Source organism: Brachycentrus maculatus, unplaced genomic scaffold (genome assembly GCF_059751285.1).
Source record: "Brachycentrus maculatus isolate JH-2025_06_01 unplaced genomic scaffold, ASM5975128v1 h1tg000011l, whole genome shotgun sequence".
NCBI classification, from domain to species: Eukaryota; Metazoa; Arthropoda; class Insecta; order Trichoptera; family Brachycentridae; genus Brachycentrus; species Brachycentrus maculatus.
Genome location: NW_028280765.1, coordinates 679,266 through 696,586, shown reverse-complemented (window position 1 = coordinate 696,586; position 17,321 = coordinate 679,266). Strand labels below are relative to the sequence as shown.

Below are 17,321 nucleotides of genomic sequence, written 5' to 3'. Positions count from 1 at the left end.
ATCAAGGGTGAACTCGCAATCTTCAAATTCAGTGTTTTCGTGCATAATTTTTTTCAAATATATATGAATTTGCCGGTTTTTAGAATGCACAGATAAATTGATTTTTTCTACTCCATACTTTCCAATAACTCCCTTCTTTACAAAACCATATATTATATTTATTTCGAAGAAAAACTTATTTTTTCAATACAAAAGCGGTATTTTCAGTAAAAAGTTCAATAACGTTAAATGTTACCCGGGTTTAAAGTAAATTATGTTGCTACTTATCGTATACTGGGCCTGTAGGTAAAAAACATTAATTTTTTTAAAGTTATCACAATTTGATATTAAACATGTATCGTATTTTTTTTAAGTCGATACATGTTTCATATGAAGTTGAGTGAGACACCTTTTGTATTTTTTTTTTGTTTGTTAATTATTTCTATCTAGAATGTTACAATAAAATTTCATAATAATGTTACTTATGACAGTTAGTAAGGATAACGACGATATATATGGTTTTCATGTAAAGTTTATGCCGAGTTCTTCGATCAATAAGGACAGTACGGTTTATGAGATCCTTAACCCGCTGAGATACAAATTTCGATATGGACTCCAAATTTATATGCATAATAAAATATGTACTTGTATCCTGCGTATGTATAAAGTGCGAAAGGGCCAGTGAGTACCGAGGATAATAAAAAAAATGCCACGTGTACATATCCTTTGGAATATTTTTGCTGTATCAATAAACTGCCTTTAAGGGTTGGTTTAAATATTTACTTGTTTTTACTGCGTTATTTTAGGAATCTGTGTCGCGAAGATAAACACACATTAATTGCTTAGGCGAAATGTTTTTAAATATGTATTTTATGTATATTATTATATATTTATTCGTAAACATATTATTTTTAATTTCACTCTTTATTCCTTGGAGAACTTATTCGACCTTTGTGTTTTGAAGGTCAATAAATCCTTTTCCTGTTGGGAATAAGAAAGAAAATAAAGGAAGAAAGAGGAATATCACAATAATATAAATAACCCATTTTTGAAGCGCTAAAAAATAATTTTTTTAAAAAATCATACAACTAAACAAATACTATTTTTCTTTCCGTTTCGTTATAAACAATTTTCTCAGGAGTAACGAGCAAATGCTAAGAATACATAACTAGACGAAACAATTGTCACAAAATTGATTTTTATTTGTTTTTTTGACAATGAAATACAACTTAGAAGACTCAAATAATCAGTGTCTGATTTAACATTTAATAAATAAATTTAATACATTAAAAAAAATGCTAAGATGTTCCCGATTGGCCCACACTAGATCCTGTACACAACACAGATTAAAATAAAACAAAAATACTTTTAGTTAGAATAAACAAAAATCCACTAAATGATATATAAACCTTGTACATAATAAGCAAGGTAAAAATAAGCGCTACTCAAATCTATTTTTTTATATGGTTATGCAGTAGCACAATTCCTTAGTTACATTTTCTCGAGTTTGGTTACGCACCATGACCCAGCTACCGCCAGTAAAATGGATCCAGTGAACGTATCATACCCTTTATGTCGGCCGCACCCCGTCTCGAGTGTGGGCGCAACCCTCAAGGCCTAATCGGCACTTGGTAAATAAGCACACAAAATTCATGGAAAATACAAACAATACGTACATCCTTTCGGTAAAAGCGTAATGTTTTCACGTAGTTTACTCGCTTTTGGTTATTTCCCTCGCTTTTTCACCCTATTCGTTTGACGGATAGACTATTTCAAAAGGCACGACATTGAAAGGTACATTTCAAAATCGGGCGAAATTTTTCAGTTTGTTCCGTTACGCTTTTCCTGCTGAAAATTACGAGCTTATTTAAGTTTTTTTACACGTTATAAATACGAAAGTGGGGTTTTGGAGCATCTCACGCCCTGGCCTTGAATTTTCCCGGCTGTAGCGTTTGTGAGTTGGATTTCGAGTACGGGAATTTCCGAATACTTTTCATCCCCCTCCTCCCGCCGCCTCTCCTCGCCTACCTATGCCGTGAAGAGGAAACCTCGCCACGTGGATTTTCCGGCGCCACGTGTCACCGTGGGATATATACGGTGTTGTGTCACGATAACAATACGTTTTGTATTTAGTACCTCGTGTTCTGTATTTTGTCGTTGTTTTACCTTTTTACTTTTTTACAATGGGGATGAGTATTCAATAATATTATGTAATTCAATTATTTACGTAATGCACATTAAAGTTGTAAACTAAATATTTTACTACGATGAACTCAATGATATAATAGCTAATGAGTCAGATTTTACTAAGGGAAATCGCAATGTAGTATTTTCATAAATGTTTCTTTGGCACAGGACTGTTTTGTTTAATTAAAAATCAAATATTTTTAAATTTGGATAAAAATAATAAATATTAAATTGTTGATAATTGCCATGAAATTTTATCAGCGTACTGCTTTTGAAACCTAGTATTTTTATTATTGAATTTGTTCGTACAATGCATAAAAATCACTTTAAAAACAAGGCTTTTGATAGTAGTAAAATAAAATCGATTGTAATACTTATATTTATATTATTTCGAGAAATAAAAATACTTTGTGTTCTGATCCACTCACATTTTTATTAACCAACTAGTTTCGGCAATAACCTGTTGCCCTCTTCAGGGTTTCATTTATTACTAAAAATATATTTTTAGTAATAAATGAAACCCTGAAGAGGGCAACAGGTTGTTGCCGAAACTAGTTGGTTAATAAAAATGTGAGTGGATCAGAACACAAAGTATTTTTATTTCTCGAAATAATATATCAATATGATCCACAAAGTTAATGCTTTCAATATTCAAAACGTATATTTATTGTTAATTTTTTTTAATTCAATTTTTCAGATATGTAGATTTTTTAAATATTTTTAGTCGTGCCTTTTATCTAGTAGCCCAATAATTTTGGATAAATGATCGAGTCTTAAAACATTAAATTGAGAGGAAGTGGTGAACGGATTATCTCTACTAAATTGTATTTCCGGAGAACATGATGGTTACATTTTATTAAGTCGATGGTGGGAAAGCTCTATTAAATGATAAAACTCGTTTTTACTAATCTTCAACCGCAATAGATACTTTTTTGTTGTTTTTTGTGGCTAACAAGATAAGTGTATTAAGAGATAATTGTTGCTGACAAATTAACCTCAATGTAATTTGTCTTCATTAGACCTCATTTTGAAGTAGAAATAGGATTAGGCTTATCTCGGTTGACGACTTTTTCAAATAAGTATACGAGTATTTTATTTGAAGGTTGTTGTGAATCCATATTCTGTCTGCATTCATGTACGTGACTGCCGAATTTATTATTGAAAATGTTATCTCGTCGACTGTAGGATATTGACTAAGGGAACGAGTCCCATTTTTATTCTCTTAATATTATTTATATGTATGTTTATTTTTAACATTTATAATCGATATCTCTACGCAATATGTTATACATTTAATTGATCTAGAGTCAGGAATAATCAGTGCAGGATATACGTGAAAGCTAAACAAGCTTTAGCTTGGGGCCCTCACTTTCGTAGGGGGCCTGTATATTTTTTTACGATTGAGCAATTGTCATGTATGTGTATACATGAAAGTATTTTCATATACTAAAGGGCCCCATTCTTTAAATAGTTTAGGGCCTTATCATGTCTAAATCCGGCCCGGGAATAATGTTCAATGTACTATGAACATAATTACCAACATTCTAATTATGCGTCTCCCAAAAAAAATGTAATATGAATTTTCATTAAAAGACAGAATTATGAACCTTACACTAGTTTGTTAAGTGGTCGTTTAAGGCAGCCAAATGCCCAATCGTAAGCTCTTAAATGCTCAGAATTCCATCTTCTTTCGTATAAAAACGAAAGACGTTTTATCTCAAGACAACTATAATCACTAATTCAAATATCTTTCCATAAGGTATTTTTTTCAGTTCATTCATTTTGGATCCCTGACTGGGCTCTATTTTAAACATGTCATATAGTAGGTTACTTTTGGTATAGGCATTATTCTGTAAGAACCTTACACCAAACTAAGTTGTTTTTATCGACCCCACGTGTATTTTATTATAATGATGAATTTCTCTGTTGAAAATCGGTCTGGTATTGCTGTGAGTCTTTTTACACATTATTTAAACCATCAAAAGATCGAATATATACATATCGTGAAAAATATTGAACATGCAGTCTCGCCGATCGCGGTTTTACCGACCGCGGCGTTTTTGAGACCACGTCCCTCGCAGTTGCCGATGTATTGCTGTAGGTACAGATATTTAAATTGATTCTCGGCCACACTGCACCGAACAAGCGCTGTAATTATCGCCCGGGCAATTGTAACTGTAACAATTGGATGTAAAATATTTTAGTGTTGGGGTGGCGTCAAGTGAGCCCGCATGCTCATCTGTGCGGTGGCGGATCACAATGGGACATCATTTTCTCGGGTACCCGACACATTGTCATCGGAACTCGACTGTCGTTCTGTATGTATTACATTTTGGGGAAGCCGCCGACCGTTGCACTTTCGATGTATAATGTTGATATGTTATCTGACACGGCAGAATAAAAAAGTTTTGCAATTCATAAGGCATTCTTCGAATAATTTTTATTTTAATAGAGAAGTATTTATGTTTTCAATATTTACTAAAATACTTCAATTTCATGTTATTTCTGTAAGCCTCAGCAGCTCATTATTAGAAATAAGTATCAAATTGTGGTAAAGTGGGTTCGAACCGAGAAACTCTGACTAAAGCAAGGGTGGCCAACCTGCGGCCCGCGGAGCAAATCACACATTTTTTCCTTTAGTGTACACAAAACCACCAAAATAACATTCCATCATGCGTAGTTTGTGTCATATCCTATATATGGGAGTATTTCACTATCCTGACAATTTTAAGACCCATAATGGCGTCAAGTTGTAAAGAAGTTGGACTAAAGAAGAGAAGAGTAACAGAAGAACTGAGAAGTTTTTAAGACAAATGGACTATTAACTATTTTTAGTTGAATTTAAAACAAAGCCAACATGCCTGATATGCAATGATTCTTGTTGATCTTGTTTGCTTTGAATAATAAAATTAAAAAAATTGTTTTACGGCCCGGTAGGATATCTCATTTCCAAAATCTGGCCCGGCTACAGAAAATGTTGGCCACCCATAGACTAAAGAGTCCGTGACACTAACCACAGGACCACAACCCAACACCGACGATTTTGGGGATGCGACGTCGAGCATTGCACTTTTTGACGTAAAATATTTATGTTATGTTATCTGATACGAAATAATGAAAAAGTTTTGAAGTTTACAAGACATTCTTATAATCAATATGACTACATTCTTTTTTTGACATCTCAACATAGATGAAGAAGAAAGAATATGCACGCATAATGCAAAAAGAAACACGAAGAGTTTTTTTTCAGACTTTAAAGAATTAAAAATCTAAAAACAATGAAAGATATTCCTGGTTGTAAAAACACCGCCTATTATAAAAAGTAAGAAAAACTAATGATAAACACTAGTTTTATTGTATACCTACTATTTTTTAAGGACAAAACTATATTTTTTCTATTAATTTCTCAACACAGCTGGAGAAAAAAGTGGAAGTCTGGGCATTAACAGGCCTTACGACCGTCATAGGCTTGGTTAAGTGATCACTTTACACGCGTGTAACATTCACCGATTCTACCCATGATTGACAAGCACACTACTATTTTTTTTACTATGATCAAACTCGTAACACATTATGCGCGAGTTCACAACAGCTTTCTATGGTGGGATGAGGAAAGCTTTTATTAAGCGGAGACTCTTTCCGTTTGTATGTGAGGTCCGAATCCTGGATCATATTCATATACAGTATCTACTCAATGAATTAGGGCCACGCAGAATTTCGCGCAATTTCTCAATTCAAACAGGAATAACTCAGAGAAAACCTTGAATAAAACAACATTGAATTTTATTTACACATGAACACTTTATTACGCTTAAATTATGCATAAATTTTTATATAAATATAGTTAGTATTTAGTATTTCCACCTTTGGAAGAAATAACTGCCTCAATTCTTTTTGGCATACTTAAAATGCACTGTTTTATCATGTTTTTTATTTCTTCGTCTTCTGACCAATTTTTTTGAATATTTTTTTTTAGACAGTCTACTGTCGGATTTGGAAATGAGTATACCTTATTTTTAACATGCTCCATACGTTTTCTATAGGGTTAAGGTCCGGAGAATTTCCAGGCCAGGGGAGCAAAGGCAGATTTTTGTTAGACAAAAATTTTATTATTGATTTAGCCCGGTGGCAAGGTGCCCCATCCTGCATGAAGGTGTATGGACCTTCTGTTGGGTCGAGTGTATGGTAGAAGGGCAATAAAATTCGTTCGAGGACCTGCTTATAGGAATTTTGGTTCATTGTTCCTTCCACGAAAAACAACGGCCCAGGTAAATTGTTAATAATACATGACCATATCATTGTTGCAGGGGGGTGTTTGATAACTTTTACCACACAGGCCTCATTGTAACGTTCCATTGGTGTTCTCCTGACGAATCGACGGCTCTCTGTCACGGCTTCTAACCGGCACTCATCACTAAAGATGACCTGAAAAATAATGAAAATTTAAGTTTAATTCAAATATAAGCTTATTTACTAAAATGATATGTTGAAAATTCAATTTAAATAAATACCTTTTTCCAATCATCTACCGAGTAATTTCGATGTAGCCTGGCTCATTTTAATCGATCCGCTTTCATTCGTGGTGTCAATTTTGGTACTTTTACAGGGCGCCTGCATTTCAGATTTACTTCGTAAAGACGTCGCCTCAGTGTTGATACCGATATATTTATACCCTCTTCTTCCAATTTTATTTTTAATGTTTTTGCTGATGCACTACGGTTTTCTAAGGCACTTTGAACGATTTTTCGATCAGTCCTCGGTGTTGTTTTTCTAATCCTACGACAGTTCTTTCGCCGATTGCTGGTGGCGGGTGGCTGATTTTTTATTGATTTTGAAATTCTGTCCACTGTTTGACGAGAAACGTTTTCTTTTTTTGAAATTTCTCTATTAGATAGTATTCCTAATTTCAGTAGCACTATAACACTAGACTTTTTTTCCTCAGAAATGTCTTTACTTTTTCCCATTTTGTCCTTTTCAAAAAAAACTCTTGTGTTTACAACAAAATTTTTTACTTTATGAACAAAAATTAAAAATCAAGTTTTTTTCACAAGACACGATAACTATATAACCTCTCTGAACAAAACAACAACCAGAACTCAAGAAACATCACTAATAAATGAGATAGGACTATTTTTTGAACTTTCAACTATCTGTCTACCTGTGCTAATTAGAGACCTTTCTCAGAAAAAGGGTATGAAATTTTGTAAAGGCTTAAATAATCCAGGTGTATTTTACATATTATTGAAGGTAATATACATGATATTAGATGTCAATAGAAAACTTAAAGTATTTATGTAAAATAAATATAATAATCCAAAAGATTTCAGAGTATTCAAAAAAATAATGGGTGGCCCTAATTCATTGAGTAGATACTGTACTTGAGAAACGCTTAAAAAAATATTTTCAATTTATTTTAGCAAAAAAATTAACAAGGTTGTTTATCAACAATATTTTGAGTGTGTGCAAATACTTGTTCACAAATCTGAATTTTTTCCAATTAGGATTTATACATATATTTTTTTTGACATCTCAACATAGATGAAGAAGAATATTAATATTAGTCTGGGTTTTTTCCAGTAAAGTACTGTTAATGTTCAGACTTCCCTATTCTTCTTCATCTATGTTGAGATGTCAAAAATAACTCCTAATTGGATATAATCCAGATTTGTAGCTGGTATATGAACACACTCAAAATGTTGTAAATATGACTACCACCAAATTATATTTTTGTCTATATTTCATTTAAAAATATTTATTTCACCCCAACACTACGGTCCCTGATGAATAAATTAATCTTTTTACGTTTGATGTAGTCTTTTCACTTAAATTAATGTAATGTTCATAGGCTGGTTTAAGTGATCACTTTACGTAACATTCACCAATGCTACCCATTACTGACAACCACACAATTCAAATTATTGGAAGTTCCATATATATGAACCAATTTAGAAACCTTGTTCTTGAATCACTAGAACTTCACTAGAGACATCTATTGGTGAGATGTAAAGAAGCTTTTTATTAAGCAGAAACTTTTATATTAGTAAGTGAGGTCCGAATCCTGGATTATAATCACACACATGAGAAACACCAGAAAATACCATTTCCATTTTTATTATTTCAGCTTATAATTTGACCAGATAATTCATATACAACATTTTTTGTCAAAAAATAATACGAAAATGACTCCTGTAATTGGAGATAATCCAGATTTTGTGAACAAGTATTTGGACACACTCAAAATGTTGTAAATTAATGTAGATTAATGTATATGTAAATTTGAGATCTTGTATTAAAACCATCCATAATATTTCGAAGCGTTCTCGGCAGTAAAATAAAATCAATCCATGTCATGAGAGAACATTTTGTTAATATAATATATTCCGATAAAATGTCTTTGATTGGCATTAAGGGTTGCTCCTTCGTGCCTGTAACGTTGTCCTTGGAGATTAATCGATTCCGCCGTGAATTTAAGTTCACGAAATGAAACAATTTCTTGGTCTTTTTATATGGAGCAAACACCCATTCATGGTGACACCGGATTTGTTCATAAGTTGAATAACGGAAAAGCTAATATCCTCTCAGAAATTCAGGAAATCGGTGATTTTATTCCGTTTTGATCTTAAACATATATATATATATATATATATATATATATATATATATATATATATATATATATATATATATATATATATATATATATATATATATATATATATATATATATATAAATATATATTATATATATATATATATATATATATATATATATATATATATATATATATATATATATATATATATATATATATATATATATATATTATCATTAAACGAGTTACCTTTTAACTTAAAATGTAACTTTGTTTTAAAATCACTTTAAATATTTAATCATAACTTAATTATAATGTCTACCGGTTTCGAAGCTAACCGCTTCTTTATCAAAAATATTTATAGTGATTTTAAAACAAAGTTACATTTTAATTATAAAATGGAAAATCACAAAGTTAGTGTTTCAAATATAAATTATACTTTTTAACTATTGAAAATTTTAACTCTTGAAAAAAATTGTGTTTAAATTCTAAATAATGTATTTACCCATTTTTTTTCTTTCATGTACAATAAAATTTTCATCATTTATATCATTCCATATGCCTACACACATACACTTTCATACACACATACGTATACATCCATACATACATCATGCACACGTACACATATAATACATGGTACGGGCGACCCCAAAATTAAATGTTTATTTTATGAGTAAATATGTTTTAATGCACATCCAAATCATCTTTATGATAATTGACGATGAAACATTGTCTTAATTTTGTCAGTTTTACGTAATTATAAATAACTTTTAAATGCGTCACTCCAACAAGACTGTAAAGTAAAATGTACTCACTGATCCTCCTAATACTGTTAATTCATTTTTAATTTTTTGTTTTACTTTGTAATGGCACTATTTCATCACTTACTAAATACCACTAGAAATATTGGCATTTACTAAGTAAAACTTAATTTTTTTAAAAATGGATAGATTTTACCACAAAGTAGCTGAATCAATGAATAGAACTGTAAATTTACGCGGGCTTCTCTTACATAATCAATATTTTAAATCACATTATAATACATGGCTTAACATCATATATACTCGTATTTATGTTTATATGTGTGTATATGTTATATATTTATATATATGTATATATATATATATATATATATATATATATATATATATATATATATATATATATATATATATATATATATATATATATATATATATTATATATATATATGTATATATATTATGTATATGTATATGTATATGTATATGTACACCGCTGGACAAAAAAATTTACGAGTTTACTTGCTACCGCACGCCTTGACTTTACTGAACTCTTTTTCTAAAAAATCCTTTAACGATACCTCTTTCTTTTGTTCAATAAATTAAAGACACTTTGTGTCACCTTTCTACAATATTTACATTTTAAAATGTCTCAACAATTTTGTTTTACCCGCGTTTGAGGGAACATAACACAACAATCATGGAAAGTGCAAAGCAAATGTCGATTGCGATAAAATCCAAAATAATCACACTGTCGCAACAAAACATATCTAATTGTAAAATATCTCGTTGAGTTGGGTATTCAGAAGGTGCAGGGAGGTTTTTATTTAAAAAATTCCAAGAAACTGGATCCATAGAACGGAAAAAAGGAAGCGGATGGGGGCGCGCGACATCTGCCCGAGATGATCGCTTAATAAAAAAAATTGTTATGCGCGATCGATTTTTAACGGCACTTAAAATACACGCAGAGGTGCAGTCTACCAGCTCATCAACATTTTCCGTAAAAACAGTGTCCAGGCGGCTGTTGGATCATGGTTTCCAAGCACGAAGTCCCGCAAAGAAACCATTACTGACGAACAAAATGCAGAAGGCTAGACTGGATTGGGCGAAGGAGCACCAGAATTGGACCTTGGAGGATTGGCAAAATGTTAATTTCTCCGATGAATTAAAATTCAACCTTTTTGGTCCAGACGGCAGAAAGATAGTTCGACGAAAACTTGGGGAAAGATACCATCCGTCGTGCGTCACTCGAACCGTTAAACATTCACCCTACGTCATGATTTGGGGGTGCATGACAGCGTAGGGTTTGGGACCTCTAAATTTTATACAAGGTACGATGAATGCCATCCAGTACAAAAAAGTGTTGAAAAACCATCTTATTCCAACAATCGAGGACATTACGCAGTATACCGCGGACCCGATTTTTCAGGACGATTTGGCGCCGTGCCATAGAGCCCGCACTGTGAGTACAAATATTTATTTTTTAATCCACTTTGTAGACCACTTGATAAATAATTTATTGTTTTTCTTACAGATCATTGAATACAAGGATAAAATTGGCTTAAAATCGTTGACGTGGCCCAGGAATAGTCCTGATTTGAACCCGATAGAAAATTTATGGGCGATTATGAAAAAAAAAGTTGGGAAAAAAAAATAAAAAAACATTGAGGAATTAAAAAAAAACTTGATTCAAGTTTAGGAAGAAGAAATAACATCAGAAATTTAAGATTCGCTTTACGCTTCGTTAAATAATAGAATTTTACATGTTATAAAAAATAAATGTGAATTCACTAAGTATTAAATATTTTTAAATGTTATAAATATGTTTAAATGTAAAATACCTTAATTTAAAATAAAGCGATTAGAACCTTCTTCTTAAATATGAATTAAAAAATTACATGTCTTTTATTACTCCATCACAAACACTCGACCATAAATGAACCGTTATGGGTCTCTAAGGTTCGGATAATCTGATACCTGGTATATAATGGCAATTTCTAAGTACAATTCATGAGTAAGATCTTTCATTTTAACCTTGAAGTAACGAGTAGTCATCACTTATGTTAAACAATACAAAAAAAACTAATTAAATATCAAGAATAATTCATTATGTGTCAATTTTAGTTTTTTTGAGGACTCGTAAATTTTTTTGTCCAGGGGTGTATCTGTATATGTACATATTTATATATATGTATATATATATATACATACGTAAGCATGTATTTAATTTATAAATTTTCAATGATGCATTTTTAGATTTTGATAAATAATGAAAAGTTAAATTTATTTAACGTTTATTTTGGGCGACGACCGTCCCCCACTTAAAAACCGATAGGTTAACAGCGTTTCGTTCCTCAATTAAGATACCTGTCTCTTAGTACTTGGTACATCGTTCTTCATTCAAAACATGTGTCAAAAAGTTGACCTTAACTAATCGTTTTACCGTTTCCCCCCAGGGGTAGGCAAATCGGATTATTCTTTCTGACTTGAATCGTTTTTTTTGCACATCCGTTCACTCATTATACACGCTCGCCAGTTGTTTCGACATCTGACATGTCCACTTTTAACACGATGAAAAAACAAAATCGTCAAAAGGAAATTGAGATTTTTAAGAAGAATCCGACTCGCAAGAATGAATTATAACTTGAGTACTCCGTTTCAAATAATCAGTTTAGAATCACGGGGTTTGTCAAATCATTATCGATCTACCTTTTTTTAAAAATAAAGATAAATATTTGTGTTTTTATTATTGACACAAATATTTCAATTTCATACTATTTCTGTGAGCCTAAGCAGTTCATTATTAGAAATAGGTATCAACTTGTGTTAGAGTGGGTTCGAACCGAGAAACTCTGACTTAAGAGTCCGCGACACTAACCACGGAACCACAACCCGACACTTTGATAGCGTTTTGTGCAGGATCACTGACGTGTCAGCCGCAGTCAAGGGCTAGATTATTTGGAGAATTTGTTCCAGGTCGTAGTATTTTTTTGTTGAACTTTTTCTTTTTTTACCAGTATGATTTTTTATAATTAATTATATTAATATTTCCAAATTGTTATCAAATAAAGCCACTTTAAAAAAATATTATGAATATATTATTTTGTTATTTCCATTCAACCCTTTGTCGTATTGCTTCCTTAAATTATCAAATAAAATCAACTATCTCAAATTATTCAAAATTATGCTATGAAACTCTTTCCTTTCCAACATTTAGAACGATTTTCGTATCCTTTTTTCAGGATTTCAGATGTTTTTTTCAAAATTAACTTTAATACATAAAATGAAAATAACCCATAATTTAATAAATATACATCACCTACAAACGTAAACAATAAATAATAAGTGTAAGTCCCTCTCCAAGCACAAGAGCTTAGTCTCTTTATTGGGGAGAACAGCGAAATTAATTTTAATATTGTAAAGTAGATTTGTCTAGAAAATGAATTAAATTATACTTTAAAAAAACCCTTGTAACTTTATTCGGTATATAATAATAAAAATTAAAAAAAATAAAATACGTAGGCGAATCATTGTCAGTCGAAATATATACAAAAATAGAGACTGATACCCCCTTCTCGGTTACTTAATCACCCAGGAATAACGTCGTACAAGTACTCCCTTACATTTGACTTCTGTCGTATGTTTTTAAGACAAAATCTCGAAATGCACATTCCACCCTAGATGCTTTTCTTAACAACAATATATCATTGCAGTAAACGACCCCTTAATAGCCGTGTTTACAGCGTAGTGGTTTGACGTTCGCTCTTGAGTGAAATGCATTATGTCTACCAGGGACGCCAAATCCCTTCTACTTGCGTTTAATTCAATCAGTTTATTTGAATGCCTTAGATTACGAAAGCTTTCTATGACTTTATTTCTCCTGTTTATTCTCGTGGTTTTCAGAATAGCTTTTAGAAGCATCTTCGAAGAATGCTTTCAAAATATTCAATAGAATTTCAAACACCCATCTGAATGACGTTTTAAAAGAAGAACTTAAATCCAAGTTTCTTCAGTCTTAAAAATTCTTAAGTTATTACCCGATTACTTCGAAATGTTGACGTAATACTGCATTGGAATACGCTCGTGTTTTTGTATATCTGCGTCAGGTTTTTTTTACCTGTGACCAAATGTATTTTTTGAAAATCATTTTTTATTACGATGGCAGTGCCATCGGTTGATGTAACAGCAACACATGCAATACTAAACATTGCTTATGACAGACAGCGTATTTATTGACAGCTGCTTAAATATTTTATAAACACCCACAAGCGATTAAGTGATTTGTAATACGTCCCTGCAGTTATTTCTCACAAAAATAGCGCTTCATAAGTAAATAAATTAATGAGCATTGTGAAATTATTCATACTAGAAATGTATGTTATTGTCTTCTTTATTACAACTAAACCAATCCACAGCAATGCGTGGCCGGGTACAACTTGTAACGAATAGAAATGCAACAATTAAGCTAGAAGTATATTTTCTGTGGTTAAGAATCATGTTTATCTTCTTCGTATGTTTATATTTTATGACAAAATACGTACCTACTCAACAATCACTTCTTACCCGTTTTTGCTTTTGTAATACGAAATTTTCAAGTTCTTAACCATTATTTCATTTGACTTATCTACCCACGGATGTAATTTATTTGTGAATTACCGGGTTCAAAAATCGGAAGAAACTTTTATTTGCATTTATAATCTCTCCCGCCCCTTATGCTCCTGCATTTAAAAAAAATATCTTTAAATAAGATTAATTGTATGATTTATATTTGAAGCACTAACTTTGTGATTTTCCATTTTATAATTAAAATGTAACTTTGTTATAAAATCACTATAAATATAGTGAATTATAGGATTGATTATAATTCGAGGATTAACTTATATCACCATGGATTGTAATTACATATGTTTTTTAATATTTTTCATTTGAGGTTAACGTCCCATAAGTAGCAAAAAACATTTACTATTTATTACCTAAAATAAATATTTTAATCCTACTCTTTCCATGAAACTAAATTTTCTTTCAATTTCCTTCTGGGAGTCTATATGACTACTTCAAACTGTAATTAATATTTTTATATATTTTTTTAAAGATCTTTCCTCCATATGTAGTTTCGTCATGTAATGACTTTATGGATATTGAAAGCAAGTATTACTGCGTAATATCCAAAGCTCATTTGAACAAACGTGGTTATATCGCTCACTCCTTTCAACAACGTCATATATCAAAAAACTTTATTTTTTAGGAGATCGTTTTTAAAGTTTGAAAATATAATGAAATGTATTAAAAATAAATATCATGCCACTTATTGAACTTCTTACAGTGCAACAGATCTTTTTAGGTAAAACCTGAAGGTTTATTCTCCATTTGAAAAATATTTAGTATATTTAAAAAAATAATCAAACATTACCCTTTCTTCAAAATGCAAAAAACACACTTTCTGCCCCGTAGCGGGTAAATATTATGCTGAAAATATGCCGCTTTTGCTGGGATATAGTACAGTTTCTGGGCATTCCGAACACGCACAACTGAAAATTTACGATTTTTGATATATGACGCTGTTGAAAGGAGTGAGCGATGTGTTCGTATACGGATTTGATATTTTTATTCAGATTTTTTTTTAAATAATTAAACCACATTTCGTTTACATCGTTTCAAATCTCCGCGTTTTAATATGTAATACTATTTGTGTCCAAGACGTGAACGGAGTATACAAACTCACACAACACGCATAATACGGAATAATAAATATAGGTACATAATTCAATATATAATTCAATAATTCAATATATTTAACATTTATTCCGACTCTTTTCCGGCAGGGTTTATTGGCCAGCTTAATACATACATCATGGTACTTAATAATAAATTATTATCTACGAAATACTTCTGGGTTTATACTCGTATATCGCGATAAAATTAAAGAGTCAACGACGCCGCATTAGTATGCAAATTTGGTGATTTAAAGAATTTTTTTTTTCACGTAACACTATCTGTAGTACCTAAATTATAAACTCAACACTGTTGTGTATCGATTTTTGCAAATTTTCCGCGAGACATTCATCTCGTACGTCGCGAGGCCTACAAATTGATGGAAGCGATTTTTCATTGCCAGTAAGAAGAGCCTTGAATAATTTTCCGGTTAGATATTTTATTTCCTTTTTTTAAATATATCGAGCGAAATTTTTATCTTCCAGATTCCACGCGTTCAAGATTTATTGTTAAAATTCTTTTACGTGACCTTTCGAATAATTGTTAATCATACCCCGTGTTGAAATATAAGGCACAACATTTTTAGTGTTTCCAAATACTTGTTCACAAATCCGGAGTATCTCCAATTAGGAGTTATTTTTTACAATTTTTTTTGACAAATCGAAGTCTGGGCATTTATTTTTTTGTAAATAAATTAACTGGTCAAATTATAAGCTAAAATAATATAATGAAAAGGATGAGTTCTGGGTTTTCTCATGTATGTGATTGGTGAATGTTACACGTGTGTAAATTGATAATTTAAACCAGCCTATGACGGTCGTAGGCCCTGTAACATTCACCAATTCTACCAAATGTTGACAACTACACTACTCAAATTCTTGAAACTTCTATATATATTGATCAAACTCGAAACACAGTATGCGAGACTTCACTAGACACATGTATGGTGGTATAAATGTAAATGCCCAGACTTATTTAGCGTAAAATTTGTGTGAGATCATGAATATAAGTAATTTAACCCGAAGTTGTCACCTTATTTTTTATACGCGTTAATCGTCGCAGGTAGACATTAGGCTGGCCGCCAAGATCCTGACGCGTGCCGAGGCTAGAGCTCTGCGACGAGTCCAGACCGGGTTCGCATTGTAGGGATCGCCGGTACAATTATACCGAGATTCGGCGGCGGGGGCCCGCGCAGGCATCTCCGTGTCGTGACCTTATTCCGTAACGCGGAAATAGCCTAATACTAACAATGGTGTCTGTTTAATTCTGGAGCGGCCAATACTATCTAGTAACTAGCGATACGATAGTGCGGTGGGCGACGGGCGCTGGCGGTTCGCGCCGCACGGGCGGCAGCAGATTGCAGGAGGTGATTTCTCGCGTCGGCATCGCGTTCAAAGGCCCATCCTTACCTCCTCGATACTCCTAGGTACCGGGTACTTAATCTTGTATCTAGCTCTAGGCTATCGATGAGATTCACCTAGATTATCTACAATACATTGTAAGGATTGATACAATGTAGGGTTTTTACTAAATGCTAGGTTTTGATGGGATGTTCAAGTTGAAAGTTTATCTTCTTCTTCTTTTTATGGATCCTCAGGATCTGTCTGTGCCTCCGCCTGTCGCTCTTGGGATGTTGACTGCCAGCTATCTCTCCACCTTTTTGGAGGTCTGCCTGGGGGTCTACGTCCTTCAGGGTTTCCTTGAAGGGCGATACATGGTTGTCTGTCTTCTGACATTCTGTTTACATGCTCATTCCAGTATAGCCTTCGTTGACGTCCTCACCTCACGATATCTTCCGTCTTACACATGCTCCGGATATCAGTGTTTCTTACGCGGTCTCGCAACGTGTTCCCGGTTATAGATCGGCGCGTTTATGTTTTTTTTGCTCTCTATATGTACTCCGCATACCTCCCGAGAGCCTTTATCAAGCTTGCCTCTTTTACAAGGCATCAGGTTCGCGCCTCCTAGGACCACCACTGCTGACAATTCGTCGGCAGCTCTCGGGACGCGGACCTGACTTGGTAGGATGTAAGAGAGCTGGCGGCCGACAGAAAAGTCTGTAATCAGTTGTGGACTCATATGTTCA

The 17,321-nt window shown here is 32.6% G+C and overlaps 1 protein-coding gene across 1 annotated transcript in view; it reads left to right on the top strand.

Annotated features, from left to right (window-relative positions):
• The window catches only part of LOC148313455 (tRNA dimethylallyltransferase-like), a 343,114-nt gene that overhangs the window by 85,082 nt on the left and 240,711 nt on the right, over positions 1-17,321 (top strand). The gene's annotated exons all lie outside the window — the stretch shown is intronic.